Source organism: Hyperolius riggenbachi, chromosome 4, assembly GCF_040937935.1.
Source record: "Hyperolius riggenbachi isolate aHypRig1 chromosome 4, aHypRig1.pri, whole genome shotgun sequence".
NCBI classification, from domain to species: Eukaryota; Metazoa; Chordata; class Amphibia; order Anura; family Hyperoliidae; genus Hyperolius; species Hyperolius riggenbachi.
In genome coordinates, this window is record NC_090649.1 from 72,610,006 (window position 1) to 72,631,815 (window position 21,810).

At 43.7% G+C, this 21,810-nt stretch overlaps 1 pseudogene; it reads right to left on the reverse strand.

Moving 5' to 3' along the window:
- The window catches only part of LOC137504673 (serine/threonine-protein kinase SBK1-like), a 43,969-nt pseudogene extending 24,155 nt beyond the window's left edge, over positions 1-19,814 (reverse strand).
- Between the last annotated feature and the right edge of the window lie 1,996 nt (positions 19,815-21,810).

Below are 21,810 nucleotides of genomic sequence, written 5' to 3' on the forward strand. Positions count from 1 at the left end.
TGGGTTTTGGTGTGCACCAGGCCTAAGCTGGCAGCAACATGAGAAGCTGCCGGAGTTGTTATATTTCTCCTTGCAGAGACAGCATTACAAAGAGAGGCATCCCCAACTTCCCTTTAGATGTGCATTTTGTTATACTGCCTCAGTTTGCCCTGAATCTGCGCTGAATCGGTCTATTAGACTTTCTAGAAAATCTATTTGTCACAGCACAGAAGAACTTAAAGAAATGTTACACATGCAGGCTTTCTGATGTACAATACGCTGGAACGAGGGAACCATGAGGGGAACAAGAAGGCTCTAAAGCATAAATGTCAAACTCCAGCCCACGGGCCAAATCTGGCCCTCAGAGCCAATTAAATTTGGCCTCAAGTAGCTTACCCATTTTGCATTATGTTTGGCCCACTCTAGGACCACCAGGGAAGCTGTATTGGAGGTGAAGCCCTAGAACAGAGAAGTCATAAGGGGGGGGGGGGGGTAGGGGAACACTAGGGAACTGTATAAGAGGGAGGTCCACTAGACACCAGGGAACTGTATAGTGGTTGGAGCAGGGGCATTAGAACCTGGGAACTTTATAAAGGAGGAAGGTGGCCAGTAGACAGAGGTTGGCCCACGACTAGATCCCAGTGTACAATTTCAGCCCACTTTGGCCTCTATTCATAAGGCATTCCCGCATGCGGTAATGCTCAAAACAGCTGACTTCACCGACCATTTGGAAAAGTGTCAATTCATAAAAGCTGTTACCGCATGAAAAGCTACAATTCCTGAGCAGTGCAGGAAATTACCGGCTTACGCGGTGATTATCTCAACACGTCACTACATGTCAATTCATAAAAATTAGAGCAAGCAGAATTGGGACGGAGAATACCGGCTGTTTAGAAAAGGAGATAAGCATGCGGATAACAGCCAAGCTAATGGGGACAGACCTCCCAGGCAGCAGCAATGAGAACAAAAAAGGCTTTCCGGAATACGCAGGCTGTGTTTAACCTCTTGGGTACCTGTTTTCAGATAAATTTCACATCAGAAAGCCTGCATGTGTAACATTTCTTTAAGTTCTTCTAAGCTGCCGCAATGAAATAGATTGTTTAGAAAGACTACTAGATTCAGAGAAGATTCAGGGCAAGGAGAGGCAGTTTAAAAAAAAAACACATCTAAAGGGAAGTTGGGGCTGCCTTCTTTTTAGTAACCGTCTCTGCTGCTAAGAGAAAATATATCAACTCAGCCAGCACCGCTAGTTTAGTGCCGGAATTCCCCGACCTTTTATCACAAGTGTAAACATTTTTATGAATTAGCACACAAAAGTCTAAAATACCGATGCAGTATTTTCCCTCCAAGATTTTTTACCCCAAACATTTTATGAATAGAGCCCTTTGTAATGGATTTTGACACCCAGGCTCTAGAGCAGTGTTCCCCAAACCCTGTCCTCAAGGCCCACCAGCAGTACATGTGGAAATCCACAGAGGTAAGTAATCAGCTCTGCTGAGACACTAATTACCTCACCTGTGCAGGTTTGTGGTTTTCAGCAACACATGTATTGTTGATGGACCTTGAGGACAGGGTTGGGGAGCTCTGCTCTAGAGGAGTAAAACATTTGAATAAACAATTTGATACCTATATAGAATAGTTTTACTACATAATAAGAGTACAAAAATATCCCTTCAATGATAAATATACATATTAAATCAGCTTTATCCCTGGGACGCTAGCGCTATGTGTAACAGATTTGCAGCTGTGTTTTCCAGTGACTAAGCTAACTCATGTATAGGAATACAAATCCTCACAAAATGCTGCACGTTCTACAATTTCCATTTTATTAATCACAAGCACTCTAGTGGGCTCACCTCCATACACTATTAGCAAAGCGGATTTAAAAGTGCCAGCGAGGTACTTTTCCGTTAGCCGGGTACATCCACTAGGTGGCGAGAATTACTATTCCCCCACCAGGCCACAATGGATAGTAGGGAAAGTAGTAATTCTGGTGGAGTTGGATCACCACCTAGTGGATGCACCCAGCTATAGAGTTGGGCCGAACCTCCGATTTTAGGTTCGCGAACCCTGTTCGCGAACTTCCGCAAAAGGTTTGGTTCGCGAAAAAGTTCGCGAACCGCAATAGACTTCAATGGGGAGGCGAACTTTCAAAGTTTTAAAACATTCTATCAGCTGGAAAAATGATAGAAAACATGTTTCAAAAGCTCTAATACCTGGAGCCACACCTAATTGAGTGAAATACACATCATTGCTGGAGGACTCACCCTCCCTCCCTCCTCCAAGCAAGGTCCTTTATACCATTTGCCTACCTACACTAATTAGTTATGGGACAGCTGCTACACACTCTGCTAGGGAGATTTTATCTACCCTTCTACCCTTCTACCCGAGGGAGGAGGGTCTCTTCTGCCAGGGAATTATACTATTTTAAAAACCAGTATACATCATACCATAGCTGGGAATACATACATGAGTATACATCATACCATAGCCTGGGATACATACATGAGTATACATCATACCATAGCTGGGGATACATACATGAGTATACATCATACCATAGCTGGGAATCGAACCCAGATCTCACTGTGTGGTGGGCACGTCACCCTAAGCACTGTACCACTACAGAAGTAAGTGAAGCTTGCCTAAAATTTAACATTTATGCTCAATGCAATAGAACCATTAGGTTGCTTAAAGGAGAACTGTAGTGAGAGGTATATGGAGGCTGCCATATTGATTTCCTTTTAAGCTATACCAGTTGCCTGGCAGCCCTGCTGATCTATTTGGCTGCAGTAGTGTGAATCACACCAGAAACAAGCATGCAGCTAATCTTGTCAGATCTTACAAAAATGTCAAACACCAGATCATACCATAGCATGTTGCGGGGGGGGGGGGGGGGCACCTCAAAGCCCCCCTCCGCGGCGAAATCCTCCCCCTCCCTCTCCTACCTGGCCCCCCCTGGAGATCCGGGCTGCACAGGACGCTATCCGTCCTGTGCAGCCAGTGACAGGCTGTCTCCTGTCACATGGCGGCGATCCCCAGCCGCTGATTGGCCGGGGATCGCCGATCTGCCTTACGTCACTGCTGCGCAGCAGCGCCGTACAATGTAAACAAAGCGGATTATTTCCGCTTGTGTTTACATTTAGCCTGCAAGCCGCCATCGGCGGCCCACAGGCTATTCACGGAGCCCCCCGCCGTGAATTGACAGGAAGCAGCCGCTCGCACGAGTGGGAGGAGGGAGGCCAATTAAAATCTCCCTAGCAGAGTGTGTAGCAGCTGTCCCATAACTAATGAGTGTAGGCAGACAACTGAGTCAAATGGTATAAAAGGACCTAGCTTGCTAGGGAGGGTGGGTGGGATCTTTAGCACTGAAAGCAGTGTGTTTCACAATAACATGTCTGCTGACAGTAAAATGGGAGGGAAAAATTTTGCTCAATACAGCTTTATGGGGCAAATCGAACTTCCGCAAAAGTTCGCGAACCCCCAAAGTTCGCCTGGAACCGTTCGCCGGCGAACCGTTCTGCCCATCTCTACCCAGCTAACGGAAAAGTACCACCAGCGATTCTCAGACCTCCAAAATCACTCCCCAAAACACTAGTCAGGAGCATAGCAATAGGGGGTTCAGAGATTGCAACTGCATTGGGGCCCTCGGGGCCAGAGGAGCCCCCAGGGGCCCTCCCTCAACCAAAGTATTAACTCTATATTGGTCCTGTGCTCATAATCACTTCGATAGATATTTTGAATAGTGGTAATCATTAATAAACTGCTCCCCATCCCCTTCTTGCACCTCTGACACTGTAGTTGCCATTGGCAGGTTTTGGTGCACCTTATCAATTGCTATGTATAGAGTACTTGGGGGACCCCAATGTCAAACTTACATCGTGGCCCACAGCTCCTTACCTACACCACTGACTCTAGTGTTTACAAGGCCTATCTGGGAGAGGCAATTATAATTTGCAAGCTAACCAGGTGGCTATATAAGTTTATATCCACCTAGAGTCTGCCCTCTGAGCCAGATTGAACTGTTATTACTAACAAAGCACCCCACCACAACCCCCTCATCTATAAAACCAACAATCAGAGCTCATAGGTGCATACAGTGGTACAGAAGATTAAAAGTACAAATATCAAACATACACCACTCATCATAGCCTCACAGCTATTTTTGCCAACCAACCTGCTATGAGGTCTGTGTGAACCTTTTATGGGCTATAGGAGGTACGCCCACCTTTGGGCGGCTCTTTGCTGCTGGTAGGAGTCCCCTGGGTCCTAGAATGTCTCTCATCATTTGCATATAGGCAGCCATGTAGTTATTACCAAAAGTGGCCATGCACACTTTTTTTTTTTTTTTTTTTTTATAAATAAGATTTTGATTTATTAGATTATTTTTACCAAGCCTACCATACACCATTCAATTTGTCAAAACAATCTACCCGATTTTTCCAACAGATCCGATCAGATTTGTATTGAAAGAATGGATCGATCAATCAATCGTCTTTTATGAGTCAAAAGAGATTCCCTTCTATTGGCTCAATTCCCAATCAGACATGCGGTAAATATTTTTTTTTACCGCTAAATTATTGGCAGCGTTAATTTCCGCATTTTTTTCCACATTCACTAAAATTTTCCGCATGTTTTCCGGATGCGGGTATATTGCAGGGAAAAAAAAGTGCGGAAAGCTGCGGAAACAGGTGGTAAACATGGCGAAAAAAAATTGCAACAAAAGAAATCCCCCAAAAAGTCCAGCAAACACAGCGCTCAATCCTCCAGACTCCATTGTACTTGTAGGGGATATAAAATCGGTAGTTATGTCAGAAATGATGTGCCCCTTTTTCATTGCGAAACTGGAACTTTTGCGGATATTACCAACTTTTGCGGTAATTTTCGGCATTATTTGCAAACTTTTACCGCACCTTTTCCACATGCGGAAAAAAATGCAAAAAAATGTGTGAATGTCAAGATCTTATTTTGGTCACAAATTTCCCGCAAGTAGTTTTCTACATGTGAAAAATGATTGTAAATAGATCCCAATTTCTTCTCGATTTGATCATTTTGGTTGAATAAATGGGAAAATCTAGATGGTTGGACCATGTATGGACACCTAGGAAGTTCAATCTGCAAATCATACGGTTTTTCTTTTATGCTCCCTATTTGTAATCATTATTAGGCCTACCATACGCCATTCAATTTTCAAAGCAATCGACCCGATTTTCCAACACATCAGATTTTTATAGAGAAAAATTGAACAATCTATTGTCTTATCGATCAAATAAAAGATTGTTTTCAAAAACTTCTCTATATGATTAATAAACGGTCGAATAAACGGGAGGATCAAACTATTTGATTGTACAGTGTATGGGCCACCTATGTTCAATTTGAAAATCATACAGTTTTTCTTTTATGCTTTCCATTTACAAGTTTTATTAACCACTTCTGTACCGGGGGGGGGGGGGGGGTTGCCTGATCGGTGCTGCGTGGGCTCTCCAGCCCGCAGCACCGATCAGCTAGCAGCCAGGGCGATCAGACTACCCCCCTTTTTTCCCCACTAGGGGGATGTCCTGCTGGGGGGGTCTGATCGCCGCCGGCTGTTTGCGCTTGCGGGGGGGGGCTCTTCAAAGCCCCCCTCCGCAGCGCTTCCTGGCCTCCTTCCCCTTCCTTCCCTCTCCCTCCCCCTGTGAGCGGCGCAGGACAGAATTCCGTCCTGCGCCGGATAGGACAGGCTTCAGCCTATCAGGTGCCGGCGATCCCGGGCCAATCAGAGGCCGGGGGTCGCCGATCTCCGCTACGGCGCTGCTGCGCAGCAGCGCCGTATACATGTAAACAGCGGGGAAGATCTTCCCCGTGTGTTTACATTTACCCTGTGAGCCACGATCGGCGGCTCGCAGGGTGTTCACGGAGACACCCTCCGTGAACTGACATGGAAAGGCCGCTCGAACGAGCGGCCGTTTCCATGGAATCCACTTCAGGATTCAGGGGCGTAGTTAAGCGTATGCCGAATCCTGAAGTGGTTAAGATTACCATACACAATTCACTTTTCAAAACTATCAACGTGACTTTTCTAAGACAACCCATCAGATTTTTATTGAAAAAAAACGGAACAATCGATTGTCTTTTATCATTCAAAAAAGATCCTTTCAATTTCTATACAATTGTTTGGTCATAAAAACCCTGTAAAAATGCTTGCCATTTATTGTTCGGCGATAAGTCCGAGCTTCTCTCTACGCAGCCTGTAAAGGAGCACAGCTGACTGCCACAGACGATGTCATTGGCTTAGAACATAAGCTGGCCATGCCCAACCTACGTATTAGGAAATCCTATTGGCAGCACCATGCTCCCCACATAGGACTCGATTCACAATGCCTTACCGCATAATATAAGAGTGAACAGAGGCGACAACAGGTTTATTTATATACTCCAGACAACCATGCAACGCGTTTCGCAGGTATATTCCTGTTTCCTCAGGCAATAACAAACAGGAGTAGATGCAGTACAGTCTCAAGGTCATGATAAGGTCACGATAAGCGGCTTATCGTGACCTTGAGACTGTACTGCGTGTACTCCTATTTGTTATTGCCTGAGGAAGCAGGAATATACCTGCGAAACGCGTTGCATGGTTGTCTGGAGTATATAAATAAACCTGTTGTTGTTAAAAAGCTGACAGTATCTTGTCTACTTCAAGGAGGCGAGTCCACCACCACCTCCTGAGGAATTTTAAACTTTTTAGTACCTTTTATCCTGCTGGCGCCTCGGTTCACTCTTATATTATCAATATCCACTCCTGGTGGAGGGGTCGATCCCCATCTCTTTTCTCCTGATCTACAGAGAGCGACTTTTAATCCTGAGTGAGGACAGGTCTAATCTCCTCACCTGCCTGTACAGTGGTTACCTAGGAGGTAACCCACTTTTGTGAGTATATACACTATATATTTTTCAATTCCATCCTATTATTTTCCTTACTAGACTATATTGGGCTCTCGGTGTCCCCACTTTTGTTTAGCATGCCGAAAAATAGTATGCAAAAAATTTTGTCCGAAAATTCGCCATTGTGTAATTCTTTAATTTGCCTTAAATTTCTGCATGCGGTAAAAGGGCACAAATGATGCAGAAGATTATCGCAAAAGTCGGTAATTTCCGCAAAGGATCCAAATTCACAATGAAAACTGGGTGCATTATTTCTGCCTTAAGTACCGATTTTTTTTTTATCACCTACAAGTAGCAGGTGATATATTTCGCTTCCCATTGACTTTAAATGGAGTCTGGAGGCTTAAATGCTGTGTTTGCTGGACTTAGAACATTTTTAGTGGGACAATTTTTTAATGCTACTTTTTTCTGCATGTTTATCGTAAGTTTAATGCCTGTTTACGAGTGTTTCCGCACTTTTTTTCCACAATGTACCCGCATGTGGAAAATTTTAGTGAATGTGGAAAAAATGCGGGCATTACCGCTGGCAGTAATTTAGCAGTAAAAAATCCTTTGCTGCATGCCTGATTGTGAATAGAGCCTATAGTGACATGATCACTCTAAGGGCCCTTTTCCACTACAGCGATTGTGATTGCTGAATCGCAAAATCGCAAATCGCTAGTGATTTTTAAATCGCTAGGGTTGTTACTTTATCATAGAAATCATGAGAAGTATTTTCCACTACAGTGATTCGATTTGGAAATCGCTAATCGCAAATCGCAATCGCTTGCTGGAGCGATTTTTACAATGATAATGCAATGCAATTGAAAATCGCAAATCGCAATCGCATAACAGAATTAATGAAAAATCGCAATCGCAATCACTGGCATTTGTGATTTGTGATTGCGATTGCTAGTGGAAAAGGGCCCTAAGGGCTTGTTCACAACTAGGGCGATTTTTTTAAGCGCACAGCGATTTTGAAACCCTATGAGAGAGTGTTCACATCTGAGCGGTTCGATTCCAATCCGCTCACCAAAGCGCTGCCTGTACCATTTTCAGGTTGATTTGCCTATAATGGCAGGTATAGGGGAATCACGAAGCGCTTGAAAAAGCGCTTTGTATATTGATTTTCTGAGCGCTTTAAGAATAAATAAATTGTATTTATTATTTTCCAGGTCAAAGAGTTCACTTCCTAAATGACGTCAGGAAGTGAAAAAACAAATCTCTCTGCAAAAGCGCTTAGAAAAGCACTGTAAAAAGAAAAAGGTAACATGCAGGTAAGCGCCAGGAGGCGCTAAAAAAAATCACTCACAAAATCGCAAAACCCTGGCGTCAACGATTGCCTATACACAGTACAATTAAATAGCTAATTTTTTCGTTTTTTTTGACCAAATAATCGAATAGAAAAGAAATTGAAAATCTTTTCTGATCGATAAAAAAAGATCAGTTGTTCCATTTTTCCCATTAAATATGATGTCTACTGATAGTTTTCAAATCGGGTTGATTGTTTTGAAAATTGAATGGTGTATTGTAGGATTAATAAAGCTTGTAAATGGTGAGCATAAAAGAAAAAACGTATGATTTGCTGATGAAACTCCCTAGGTGTCCATACACGGTACAATCAAATAGTTTGATTTTTCCGTTTATTTGACCACAACGATGGAATAGAGAAGAAATTGAAGGTAATCTCTATTGATCAATAAAATATGATTGATTCTTCCGTACTTTCACTAAAAATCTGATCAGATGTTTTGGAAAAATCGGGTTGATTGGACAAATTGAGTGGTGTATGGTAGGCTTGGTAAAAATCTAATAGATCAAAATCTTATATATAAAAATAAATAAAAAATTGAATTGTGCACGGCCACTTTTGGTTATAACTAAATTGCTGCCTGTGTGCAAATGAGAGAGGCGCTAGGACCCAGGGGACTCCTACCAGCAGCAAGGAGACGCCCAAAGGTCCTCTAGCCCATAAAAGGGTCAGACAGACTTCACAGCAGGTTAGCCTGCAAAGGTAGCTGTGAGGCTATACTGCAGGGTGTGCTATTTTCTGTCATTTGTAGTATTCGTATTGTATAGCACTATATGCAACTTCTTTTTAGGGGGTTGAAACCTGTTGTGGTGGGGTGATGTGTTAGTAATAGCAAATTGTTTATTCTGGCTTAGAGAGCAGACTGTAGGCAGATAGAAACTGATATAGATACCTGTTTAGCCTGCAAACTAGATTTGCCTCTCCCAGATCAGTCTCAGGGCTAGAATCTACTAGAGCGTTTATTTGAGCATTTTAGGGAGCACTTTAAACCTCTAGCGCTTTCCCTCAATGCTCTGCCAATGTAACAAATATAACAAAATCCACAGTAGCAATTTGTGAAATTGTGATTGCAGGGCATATAGCATTTTGGGAGTGTGTGTGCTTCAATGTAAAGTATTGAAGCGATAACTAATTGTTCATAAATTGCTACGCAATGGCCTCTATTCATAAAGCATTCCCGCATGTGGTAATGCTCAACTGCTGACTTTACCGTCCATTTAGTAAAGTGTCCATTCATAAAAGCTGTTTCAGCATGAAAAGCTACAATTCCTGAGCAGTGCGGGAAATTCACCGCCTTATGCGGTGATTATCACAACTCGTCACTGAAGGTTAATTCATAAAGATTAGAGCAAGTGGAGTGGGAACGGAGAACACAGATTTTTTTAGAAAAGGAGAGAAGCCAGCGATAACAGGCAAGCTAATGTGGACAGACCTCCCAGGCAGCTGCAGTGAGAGCAGAGCAAAAAATGCATCCCAGAATACCCAGGCTGTTTTTAACCTCTTGAATACCTGTTTTCAGATAAATTTCACATCAGAAAGCCTGCATGTGTAACATTTCTTGAAGTTCTTCTAAGCTGTGGCAATTTGTTTAGAAAGACTAATAGACAGATACAGAGAAGATTCAGGGCAAGGAGAGGCAGTTTAAAAAAACAAATGCACATCTAAAGGGATGCTGGGGCTGCCTCTAAAGTTAAACTGTCTCAGGGCTCGTTTCAACTATTGCGGTGTGGAATCGCCTGGATTCCACCGCTGATAAAACATGCGGATGCGATTCCCCATTTGTTTTTGCCACGAATTCGCATGTGAATTCGCATAGGTGAGGGTACATGCGATTTTAAACCATGTCACTGCCTGTGTGAATTTACATCGGTACCTATGCGAATTCGCGGCAAACGCAGGGGGAAACGCATGCGATTTCCCTATTAAATACATTGCATGCGATTCGCATGCATTCCACTCTCAGGCGATTTCGTTGGCTCTTTTGTGCGTTTTTCACCGCTCAAAAAAATGCACATCACCAACGCAACAGTGGAAACAGGCCCATTCACTTGCATACCATATGCGAATCCGCATGCGTTGGACGCATGCGGATTCGCGATAGTGGAAACGAGCCCTTTGTCTGCACAGAGAAAGTATCAACTCAGCAGCACCGCTAGTTTAGTGTGGGAATTCCCTGACCTTTCATCCCAAGTGTAAACCTTTTATGAACTAGCACACAAGTCTAAAATACTGCTGCGGTGTTTTCCCTCCCAAGATATTTTTTTCCACAAATGTTTTATGAATAGAGGCCATAGTGACTTGTGTGTTTTTTTTTTTTTTAAATTACTGCAAATTGTAAAAACCTAAAATTGAATGGCTCAATTAGAATTAAATTAGTTAATTGTAAATTGCTATCACAATCGCTAGCAAAAAGCTTACTTTTTTTTTATTGCTACCAAAATTGCCAGAAAATGCTCATGAAATAGCTTTCAAAATGCTAAATAAAAATGTGTGCTAGATTTGTAGTGGGTTCCTGGCCTAAAACTGATTTAATAAGTATATCGATCATTGAAGGCTTACCTTTTTTAATTGCTTCACTTTAACATGTGTATCAATTTGGGTGATAGCATACATAGGGGCTTTACAATTAACTGCTAAATTTGGCATGAAATATTACACAAATTGTGCAAAATTGGGAATTTATGGTTACTTATTACCATTACAAATAAAATTTATTTGATTCCCCCCCCTTAAAATGTAGAATTTTTTTTTTCATCACTACTGGAGAGGTCTATTTAAAAGTACACCTGAGAGGGATATGGAGGATGCCATATTTCCTCTTAAATACCTGTTTGGCAATCCTGGTGTTCTTGGGCTGCAGTAGTGTCTGAATCACACCTGAAATAAGTACTGTATGTAGCTAATATGGCCAGACATAAGTCAGGACTTCTAATATGCATGCTTGTTCAGGGTCTATGGGGAAAAGTATCTGAGGCAGAGGATCAGGAGTGCCAGGCAATTTGCATTGTTAAAGGAAATATAGCAGCCTCCATATCCTTCACTGTCCTTTATGGGGCTCTATGCATGAAGCATTCCCGCATGCAGTAATGCTCAAAACCGCTGACTTTACCGACCACTTAGCAAAATGTCAATTCATAAAAGCGGTTATCGCATGGAAAGCTGAGATTCCTGAGCAGTGAGGTAAATTACCGCCTTGTGCAGTGATTATCTCCACACGTCACTACATATCAATTCATAAAGATTAGAGCAGGTGGTATTGGGACGGAGAATACCGGCTGTTTAGAAAAGTTGATAAGAGTAACCGCAAAGCTAATGGGGACAGATCTCCCAGGCAGCAGCAGTGAGCAGTACAAAAAAGGCTTCCCAGAATACCCAGGTTATGTATCTTTAACCTCCTTGGGTACCTGTTTTCAGATATCACATCAGAAAGCCTGCATGTGTAACATTTCTTGAAGTTCTAAGCCGTGGCAATTAAATAGGTTTAGAATGACTAAGGCCCAGTGCACACAAACGCTAGCGGTTTTTGGAGCTGATTTCAGAGCAATTCTAGACATGTTTAGAGACTTTTTCTAAACTTAGCGGTTTTGGGTAGCAGATTGCACATTGTTACAGTAAAAGCTGTACTGAATCGTTTCTGTAACACACGCTTGGCAAACCACTCTGATCTAGCGGTTTCACAGCGGTTTGCGGTTTCCTATACTTTGAGGATGAAACGCTTCAGAAAACCCACAAACATGCAGCAGGAGGCACATCTGCGGTTTGGAGAACTCAAACCGCTGGTGTGCACATCCCATTGAAATACATTAGCCAAGCGTTTTACAGGCGGATGCGGCCGGTGGATCGCACCTAAAACCGTTCATTGTGCACTGCGCCTAGGACAGATTCAGTGCAGATTCAGGGCAAGGAGAGGCAGTTAAAAAAAAAAAACACCTAAAGGGAAGTTGGGGATGCCTTATTGTAACGCTGTCTCTGCAGGAGAAAATGTGTCAACTCAGGCAGCTTCTCATGTTACTGCCAGCCTAGTTTGGGGAAAATACTGAACCTCTATCGCAACTGTAAACATTTTTATGAATTAACACCCAGGTCTAAAATACCAAATGCAGTATTTTCCCTCCAAGATTTTTCTTTTTACCGCAAAGCATTTTGTGAATAGAGCCCAAAGTGGACCTAAACTCCACAACAGCATAATAACCTTTTAACAAAAGCATGTATTTGTTACAGCTGGGGAAGTAGTTATTGGCGGGAAAAATGTGGAAATTATCACTGCCTGTAATATAGCGGTGAACTCCTTACCACATGTGTGGTTATGAATAAAGCCCATTGTATTTTTCAGGTCAAAGTTAACTTCCTTCAGGAAATGAAAGGAATCGCTTGGCAAAAGCGCTTTGCACAAAATTGTGGAGCGCTGGGAGGGGGAAAAATAAACACAAACAAAATGAAATGGCTGCCCCGTCAGCAATTTCGATTTTTAGATTTGAACAGAGCCTTACTGTCCGCTAAGGTACAGCGCAGGCAAGGCCGGTTCTAGACTTTTTTTTTTTTTTTTTGCTGCTTGGGGAAATCTTGTGAGGATGTGCCCCCACCCCCCAGATTTGGAGCGATCGCACAGCATCCAACAATTTACTCTGCTTCACTTAATGTTCTCACATGACATGCTGCAGATCTACACAATTGCACACTGGCTGGCTGTGAATCTGTGACTTACAAACTGCTCACCCTCCTCCATTCCTCCTCAGTCAGGACAGCAGTGCCACCTCCTTTTTGCTGTGCAAGTCAAATGAAACACTGTTGCTCTCCTGTCTTCCCCTCCTCACTCACTTTCAGACTCCTCACGGAGCACAACAAGCTGCTTTTTCCCCAAAGATGACCTTCTCTTTGCTCTCCCTTCTCCTCCTCCTCCTCCTCCTCCTCCAAGTCTGATTGCATGCTTAGTGTAAACACAGAATAAACATGCTGCCCCTGTAATCTCTGTACCTAATGCAAATGTTTCACCCTTCATGAGAACCGACCCTGAGTGCAGACAAGTGGCAACTGTGCGGGGGCTATGCTTCACTCTGCCTGCGCTGTATTGATGCCATGCCCAATGTAAATTGATGGTAACACACTTTTTTGCTGCCTGCTAAGGTACAGAGCAGGCAAGTGGCAACTGTCTGGGGGTCATGTTTAACTCTGCCACTGTGCCTGTGTGGTAGCGAGGACCGTGATGGCATCACTTGCTTTTCAAGGTGCAGCGTTCTACAATGGATTGTAGAACTCTGTACAATGGGTGTTTAAAGTGTGTGTGTGTGGGGGGGGGGGGGGGGGGGTTGTGTGAACAAAACAAATAAACCTTATACAGACAATACAATAACTTGGCTTTTTAGAACATGAACTTTGAAGTACTGTAACAGGGTGCGAATAACCTTAGGCCTGTGAAGGGGGCATACAATCTTGTGAATTGGTATAATTGAGTCTATTACACCACAAACAGTGTGCAGTCATGACCCCATTTGCAGGTGCACTGACACACACCTTGCAGTCCTCTGTACATGTTCTCTTGAACAAGCATTTCAAAAATTAGCTGTTCTGAAGTCAATTTGTCGCATCTGGTTGCCATGTCTTGTAGAACACCTACTTTTTGGATCGTTAAAGTGGATGCCAGGGCCATTCTGCTTCCTCTGTGGTGTACTGCTTGTCAGCTTCTCCAAATGTTTGGGGTACTGCTTCACACATGTGCAATTCAGGACTTTATCAGTTTTTTTTTCTGAGGTGTCATCTGGGTCACCCTGTTATGTGGGAACTGAGAAGACCTCCAATGAGGACAAATTCATATTAGTGTTATGCACACAAAACATTGTAATAAAGCTACGCCATTTGTGATGCATCAAGAACGCTCTGCATAATCTGATGCCTTCGGAAAAGAACTGCAGCTTACATAGGAGTTACTTGACCTGCTTTGATTTCTGTCTACATATAATAGCATTGAATGTGTAAGTTGTTGAAACAGGCCGTGAGGGACGCGTACGTTAAAAAGGGGCCCTGGGAAAAAAGGGCGCGGGGTTTTAAACGATAAGCATGGATAACGTTTAAAAATGTATTGTACTGTATTTCGTTTAAAATTAATGTTTTATAAAGTTATAAATCATTAAATGTGCATTAAATCGGCAATTGTAAAAACGTTAATCTTCCGTTTAAATAGTGAAACGTATAATAACCCCTGTTGGTGCCTAAACCTAAGACCCCCCCCCCCTGTTGGTGCCTAAACCTAAGACCCCCCCCCCCCCTGTTGGTGCCTAAACCTAAGACCCCCCCCCCCTCTTGGTGCCTAAACCTAAGACTCTCCTTAGTGCTCACTGTATTGTGTGTAGAATGTTTTAAAAACAGTAAGGGATAAAATATATTACAATTTACATTACGTACTGATCGCTTTGTTTTGTGAATAATGTTTTACAAACAGTAAGGGATAACATTTAAAATGTTTTATTGAAATAAGAAACGTAAATCATCACAAGCAGTTATAAAACATGAAAAATCTTCAAGGCGCCATTGGAAAACGTTATTATTCTCGGGCGCCCTTTTTTCCTGTTCGGCGCCCATTAAACGATATTATTATAGGAGTGAATGGTGGCGCCCGATTTGTCCACTAGCCTCCTGCGCCCTTTTTTACTGTTACCGTGAGGGACATCTGTTTTACAAACAGTGGTACAGCAAGCAGCAACCCCCTAAAAGTACAGTGGGCGTGCATAGTAACACATGAACAAAGACACTACTTTTAACATCCTCACTCTGCTTGTTTTGTTTGAGCACTGCGTGGTCAGTGTATGTAATGAGGGTGCAGACCCAACGCAGTAAGGGTGGGAAGTATAGGGCATACAGTGGCAGGAAAGAATACCAAGGGCTGCTCCTGTGTCCACCTGCATGGAAAGTGTCTATAGTGGGGTGCAGGACAACCACAATAGGCGTGGGCGCTATAATGCATAAGCAGGTGGGTGGAGCCCAAAGCAATTGTAATGGTTACTACTGTGTCAATCAGGAGAGAAGGCCAAATGCTATCATAGCCAGTTCAGTGCATAAGGCAGGTGGATTGAGGAACAATGGCTCCTGATCCCCACTGGCACCTCTCTGCCCATTCCCCTGCCTGCTCACCCACCTCACACAAATGTCACTGCCAGTGCAGAGAGAGCACAGAGATGGATAGGCAGTGTGGAAGAGGAGCCCTCTGGCTGAGTTACTTTCCTACAAATGTTCCCCCAAGTCAGCACTCCCTGCTACCCTTGCATTGTCATCAGCCTATTTCCCTTACAAGGTGAGTGACTGATGAGGGTATGGGTGAGGTGGTGCTTACAAGGATCAGGAGGCTGAGCTGTGATGGGTACATTTTTTGTGTGGTGGTTCAACAGGTGAACACTTCCAATTGCATCTGCCATTCAGGGAACTGCACTACAGGAAGCTTGCCTGTTACTAATTCCCACTGGAAAGATATGGACATCCTTGAAGATGTTTGAATTCAACACACCAGTTTTGAAAAACGAATTTGAGAAATGCTTGCAAAACTGCCAGGGACCATTTCGCTCATTCCTACCATCACCAATCTGCACACACCTGACCTTGGTTTGAGGTATACTGTATACAACATGATTGATTAATACAGGGTGGGATATTGACTAATGTAAAAGACTAGAAAAGTGTCAACAAAATAAAGTAAACATAATTAATAAATAAGTAAATGTCTTGGCTATGTGACTGCTGCAGCCTCCAACAGTGGCATTGTCCGTTAAAAGCAGAACGGTTTGTGAAGTCAAGATCAGATTGGCTCACAATGATGCACCCTTTCTCCATCATTCTCCACAATACATTAATGTTCTCCTTCTAATACAACCACTTGCCCAGCATAGTGCACCATGCCAGCCATGTCCTCTTCCTTCTCTACCTACAATGTCCTTTTTTTTGGGGGGGGGGGGGGGAGACATTTTCAGCAGTCCAGGCAAAGTCCAAGAAAGAGGTAACCAATCCCACTGGTCCTCTGAGGTAGTTTCGGAGTATGTCAAATATTTCCAGAGCTGGTCCGCTGAGTCTTTGCTAGATTTCAGGTGGTGAAATCATCCCTGTATGAGCTTGCCACATTATGAAGTCTAAAAAAAACATGGGTCAGCAACCAGAGGAATTCGCCTTGAAAATCATAACCCATCAGGATAATGTATAAAAAGGCCAAAGGCCCAGACGTCCACGAAAGAACCAAGGACTATTCGCTCATCAGGTTGAAGTTAAGAGCTCCGGGGACATGAAAGGATTGACTGGGTACATAGGTGGGACTGGTGTCTGTCACTTGTCCATAATGCACGTTGCCAGCCACATCCTATTCTGTTTCCACCACTGCAATGTCCTCTTGGGTGACTTTTCTGCAGTCCATGCAAAGTCGAAGAAAGGGGTAACCACTCCCACTGGTCCTCTGTTGGCAAGGTCCTTCTGAGGAGCACATCAAATATTTCTAGATCTGGTCTGCTGAATCTCTGCCAGCTTTCAGGAGGTGCAATCATCCCTGCATGAGCTTGCCATGCTAAGTTTTCAAATTATGGGTTGGTAACCTGAGGCCTTGCCCAGGGAACACAACCAGTCATAACATAAGAATGCCAAAGGCCTGCCTATCCACAAAAGAACCAAGGACTATTCGCATCAGGTTGCAGTTCAGATTTCTGGAGACATGAAAATATTGACCGGGAACATGGGTGAGCTGGGTTAGCTTTACATGGTAGCACAGCTTGTCCATAAGGAGCATGTTATCAGGCTTTAGGTCTCTGTGCACCAGCCCTTTGCTATGTATGTACTCCAAGTCCTCACTGATCTGATGAGCTTTACCACGATCTCTGGGATACAGACCTGGAAAATAAAACTAATCAACTTTTTTTATACACATTGTACTGTCCACCAATCTACCCAAAGCCATAGTTGCTAAATCCATGGTCAGTTCTGAACCAGGATAGTAACTGAAATGTAGCTAACACTAGTCATAACTGGGAAAAGCTGGCAGTATGGATTAACAATCCTGGCATTACATCCAGTCACAGACCTTATATTTGAAAATTTCCAAGTAGAAGTATAACTTCTTTCATTTCCAAGGGGTATTTACATTTTTCTTAGCGTATTCAATATGTAAGAACGCTTTAGGCAATAGAATAGTCAATAACTCATGAACCAGGTAGATAAGCGACATGTAGTGTTAATAATGGTTTATGAAATATATTTGTGGATAATTGAAGTACATAAAGGTTAAAGTGAACCTGATTGTGATATGGACGCTTCCATATTTGTGTAAAATACCAGTTGCCTGGCAGCCCTGCTGATTGGCTGCAGTAGTGTCTGAATCACACGAGAGAGAATACAGCTAATCTTGTCAGATCTGCTGAATGTCAGAAATGCCTGATCTGCTGCATGCTTGTTCAGGGTCTTTGGCTGACAGTATTAGAGGCAGGAGATCAGCAGGACAGCCAGGCAACTGGTATAGCTTAAAGGGAAGGTTCAAGCAAAAAAAAAAAATGAGTTTTACTTACCTGGGGCTTCTACCAGCCCCATGTAGCCATCCTGTGCCCTTGTAGTCACTCACTGCTGCTCCAGTCCCCCGCTGGCAGCTTTCTGACCTCGGAGGTCAGGGCCACATTGCATACATTTTTACGCATTCCAGCTAGTGCAGGAACAAAAATTTACGCGTTGCACCACTAACGCGTAAAAATGTATGCGTTAATGTTCCTGCACTAGCGGGAATGTGTAAAAATGTACGCAATTCGGCTCTGACCTCCGAGGTCAGAAAGCTCCCAGCGGGGGACTGGAGCAGCAGTGAGTGACTACGAGGGCACAGGATGGCTGCATGGGGCTGGTAGAAGCCCCAGGTAAGTAAAACTCATTTTTTTTTTTTGCTTGGACCTTCCCTTTAAAAGGAAACAAATGTAGCAGCCACCATTATAAGGGCTGATTTACACTGATTCAAAGCTTTTTAAGCGCTAGATTTTAAAAGCTCTTGCTAATGCAATGCTATGGGGGATTTTTACAAGATCACATCACTCCAGTGAAAACACACCTAGGATAACATTAGCAGGAGCTTTTAAAATCACAAAGCGCTCAGAAAAGCTCTTCTGGTGTGCACCAGCCCTTATGCTCACATCAGGTTCACTTTATTCCTTTTCAGTATCTTGGTGTAGATTTGGCAACACCAATGTTCTAACCACCGAGTAACTGAAAAGGAAAGGAGAAAAAATGGCCACTGTATAAGGAAAAGCCAAACCGCTCAAGGTGACCCAGAACCATTTGGCATGTCAGCTACTTTAAGAAGTGTGTTTTTGTTTACCCCAGGCTGAATGGAGTGCAGAGATCCAGCAGGTGCCCCTTCCTGGGTAAACACAACATGGTCTGGGGAATCCATGTAGCCAGGATGAGTAGAAATGATTCCATCATGACCACTGAGGAACATGGACACCAAGTTCATCAAGAAAAGCCTTCAGACTGGTTTTGTTTTCTTAACCAATTTCAAGGCAACGTGTACCTGTAATAAAAGTTCTAATTAGGGGTCATACTGAGTAATGGTAAATTCTATAAAGCACGATTTTTAAATTGTATTGCTTCTAATCCAAACATAAAAATTGACATTACTTTATTAATATATTAGTATTTATATTGTACTGGCATCTTCTGCAGCTGTCATACTACTGATATTAGAATGATGAACAGGATGCCAGGCAACCAATATTGTTTAAAAGAAAAATACAGCAACTTCATATCGCTCTTGCTTCAGTTGTCCATTAACAAATATATAAAGCTAATTAAATACTATCTTGCTTAATAAAAAGATCTTGTATTTGTTTCAAATACATCTAAAAACCACTGTTGTCTGTGCTGTAGGCTTCTACTCTTACTAAATATGGCCGGCTAGTGATCCACATGGATTGTGCAGCTAATCATCCATGTTTGCCTGAGTTGCATCGATTTAAACACTCATACAATATCTACAGAGACATGAATACATTTAGTGGTGCCATGGAAACTTAACACACAGCCAAACTTTTTTTTTTTTTTTTAATTGCTGTTAAACTAAAGTGTTTACCCATTGGTAATTGCAGCAGAACATATACCCCCAGCAAAACTGAACTTACTACTGAGATTTCCTGTTGGCCCGGGGACAAAGGTAAATGTGTTTGCAGGGGATCGCTATGCTGCCACTATAGGACTATATAGGAATCCCAGGCAAATATACCACAAGGATTTTCTATATTTTTTTTTTCTTTATTGTGACTGCTGCAGCCCCTTAAGTCCATATCCACAGTGACATTGTCTGCTAGAAGCAGCACTGTGTTGATTGTGGAGTCAGAATCAGATTGGTTCCTAATGACCCAATCTGTCTCCAGCATTCTACAACATACTCCCATGTTCTTCTAATACTACCACTTGCCCAGCATAGTGCACCATGCCAGCCACATCCTCTACCTTTTTCACAACTCCAATCATCTCCTTGGAGGATATTTTTGGCAGCCCAGGCAAAGTCCACAAAGGTGGTAACCACTCCCACCGGTCCTCTGGTGAGGTCCTTTCTGAGGAGCAGGTCAAACATTTGCAGAGCTGGTCTGCTGAATCTCTGCCAGCTTTCAGGTGGTGGCATTATCCCTGCATGAGCTTGCCACATTAAAGTCTTCAAAATACAGGTTGCCAACCAGAGATCTTTCCCACGGAACACAACCAGTCAGGATAATGTTTGTATAAAAGATTGCCAAAGGCCCACACATCCACAAAAGAACCAAGGACTATTCGCTCATCATGTTGCAGTTCACAGATTTTGGGGGACATGAAAAGGTGGGACTGGTGTCCCAGCCAGCTGGGTTGACTGTCACTCAGCTTTACATGGTAGCACAGCTTGTCCATAAGGATGTTATCGGGCTTTAGGTCTCTGTGCACTAGCTCTTTATTGTGCGTTTTTAACCCAAGTTGATCTGATGAGCACAGCACTTTACCATGATCTCCAGGATGCCAACCTGGAATAAAATTGTCTGAAACATTAAGAAAAGCGTAAACCATTAGACAGTATTGTCCACAAATGCAAATGAATCCATAGTTGCAAAATCATGGTGTACTTCTGCACAAGGATAGTAACTGAAATGTAGCCAACATTAGTCAGATCTGGGAAAATCTAACGGTATGGATTAACAACCCTGACATTACATCCAGTCGGACCTTATGTTGTAAAATTTCCTAACAGAAGTAGAACAAAAACTGCTTTCATTGTCAATGGGTGTATTCATTTGTCATATTGAGTTATTTATGTAAGGTTGACATTTTTTGTTTAACATTGTTAAATACGCAAGAACTCTTTGGGCAATTAGTCACTGATAACTCATCAAACAGGTAGATAAGAGACGTGATACTTAATGTTTTTGACAAGTATTTGTGGCTATTTGAAGTTGATAAAGGTTGATCCTTTTCAGTATCTTGGTGTAGATTTGGGAGCCCCATATTCTGAACGCTGAGTAAGGGAAGGAAAAAAATCTGGCCACCATAATTGTAAGGGAAACCCAAACAGTACAATTGGTGACCCAGAAGTCAGCTTCTTTAGGATTTCTGCTTTGCTTACCCCAGGCTGAATGATGGGAGTAGTGTTGGGCGAACAGTGTTCGCCACTGTTCGGGTTCTGCAGAACATCACCCTGTTCGGGTGATGTTCGCGTTCGGCCGAACACCTGGTGGTGTTCGGCCAAACTGTTCGGGTTCGCCCGAACGGCTCATTGCCTGGCCGAACAGGGCCCCTGTTCGGCACGAACAGGGCCCTGTTCGCCCGAATACTGGCCCCCTATGGGGTCGCAGGCATAAGGGGGGAGCATGCCCCGATCGCGGGGGGGGGTCGGAAATTCCCCCCACCCCCTCCGCTAGCGCTCCCCCCTCTGCCCGCTTCCCCATTCAAAAGTTAGGAAGTGAAACTGTACCTGTGCGGCCGGTAGTGGGTGACTGGCAGTGGGCGGCACTATGGAGAGACTGAGGAGGAGGAGTCCGGAGAGTGACGCGTTGAGGGAGGCCGGGCAGTGGGCGGATCAGCAGTAGTACGGTACTACTGCTGATCCGCCCGCTGCCCGGCCTCCCTCAACGCGTCACTCTCCGGACTCCTCCTCCTCCTCAGTCTCTCCATAGTGCCGCCCACTGCCAGTCACCCACTACCGGCCGCACAGGTACAGTTTCACTTCCTAACTTTTGAATGGGGAAGCGGGCAGAGGGGGGAGCGCTAGCGGAGGGGGTGGGGGGAATTTCCGACCCCCCCCCGCGATCGGGGCATGCTCCCCCCTTATGCCTGCGACCCCATAGGGCCCCCAAAAGCGGGATGTTCGGGGAGTTCGGGGTTCGGCCCGAACATGCCGAACATTGCGGCCATGTTCGGCGAACTTTCCCGAACCCGAACATCCAGGTGTTCGCCCAACACTAGATGGGAGTGCAGAGATCCAGCAGGTGCCCATTCCTGGGTAAACATAAAATGGTCCGGGGAGTCCATGTAGCCAGGATGAGTAGAAATGATTCCATCGTGACTACTGAGGAACATGGACACCAAGTCCATTTAGAAAAGCCTCCCAGACTGGTTTGTTTTTTCTTAACCACTTTCAAGGCAACATATGTACC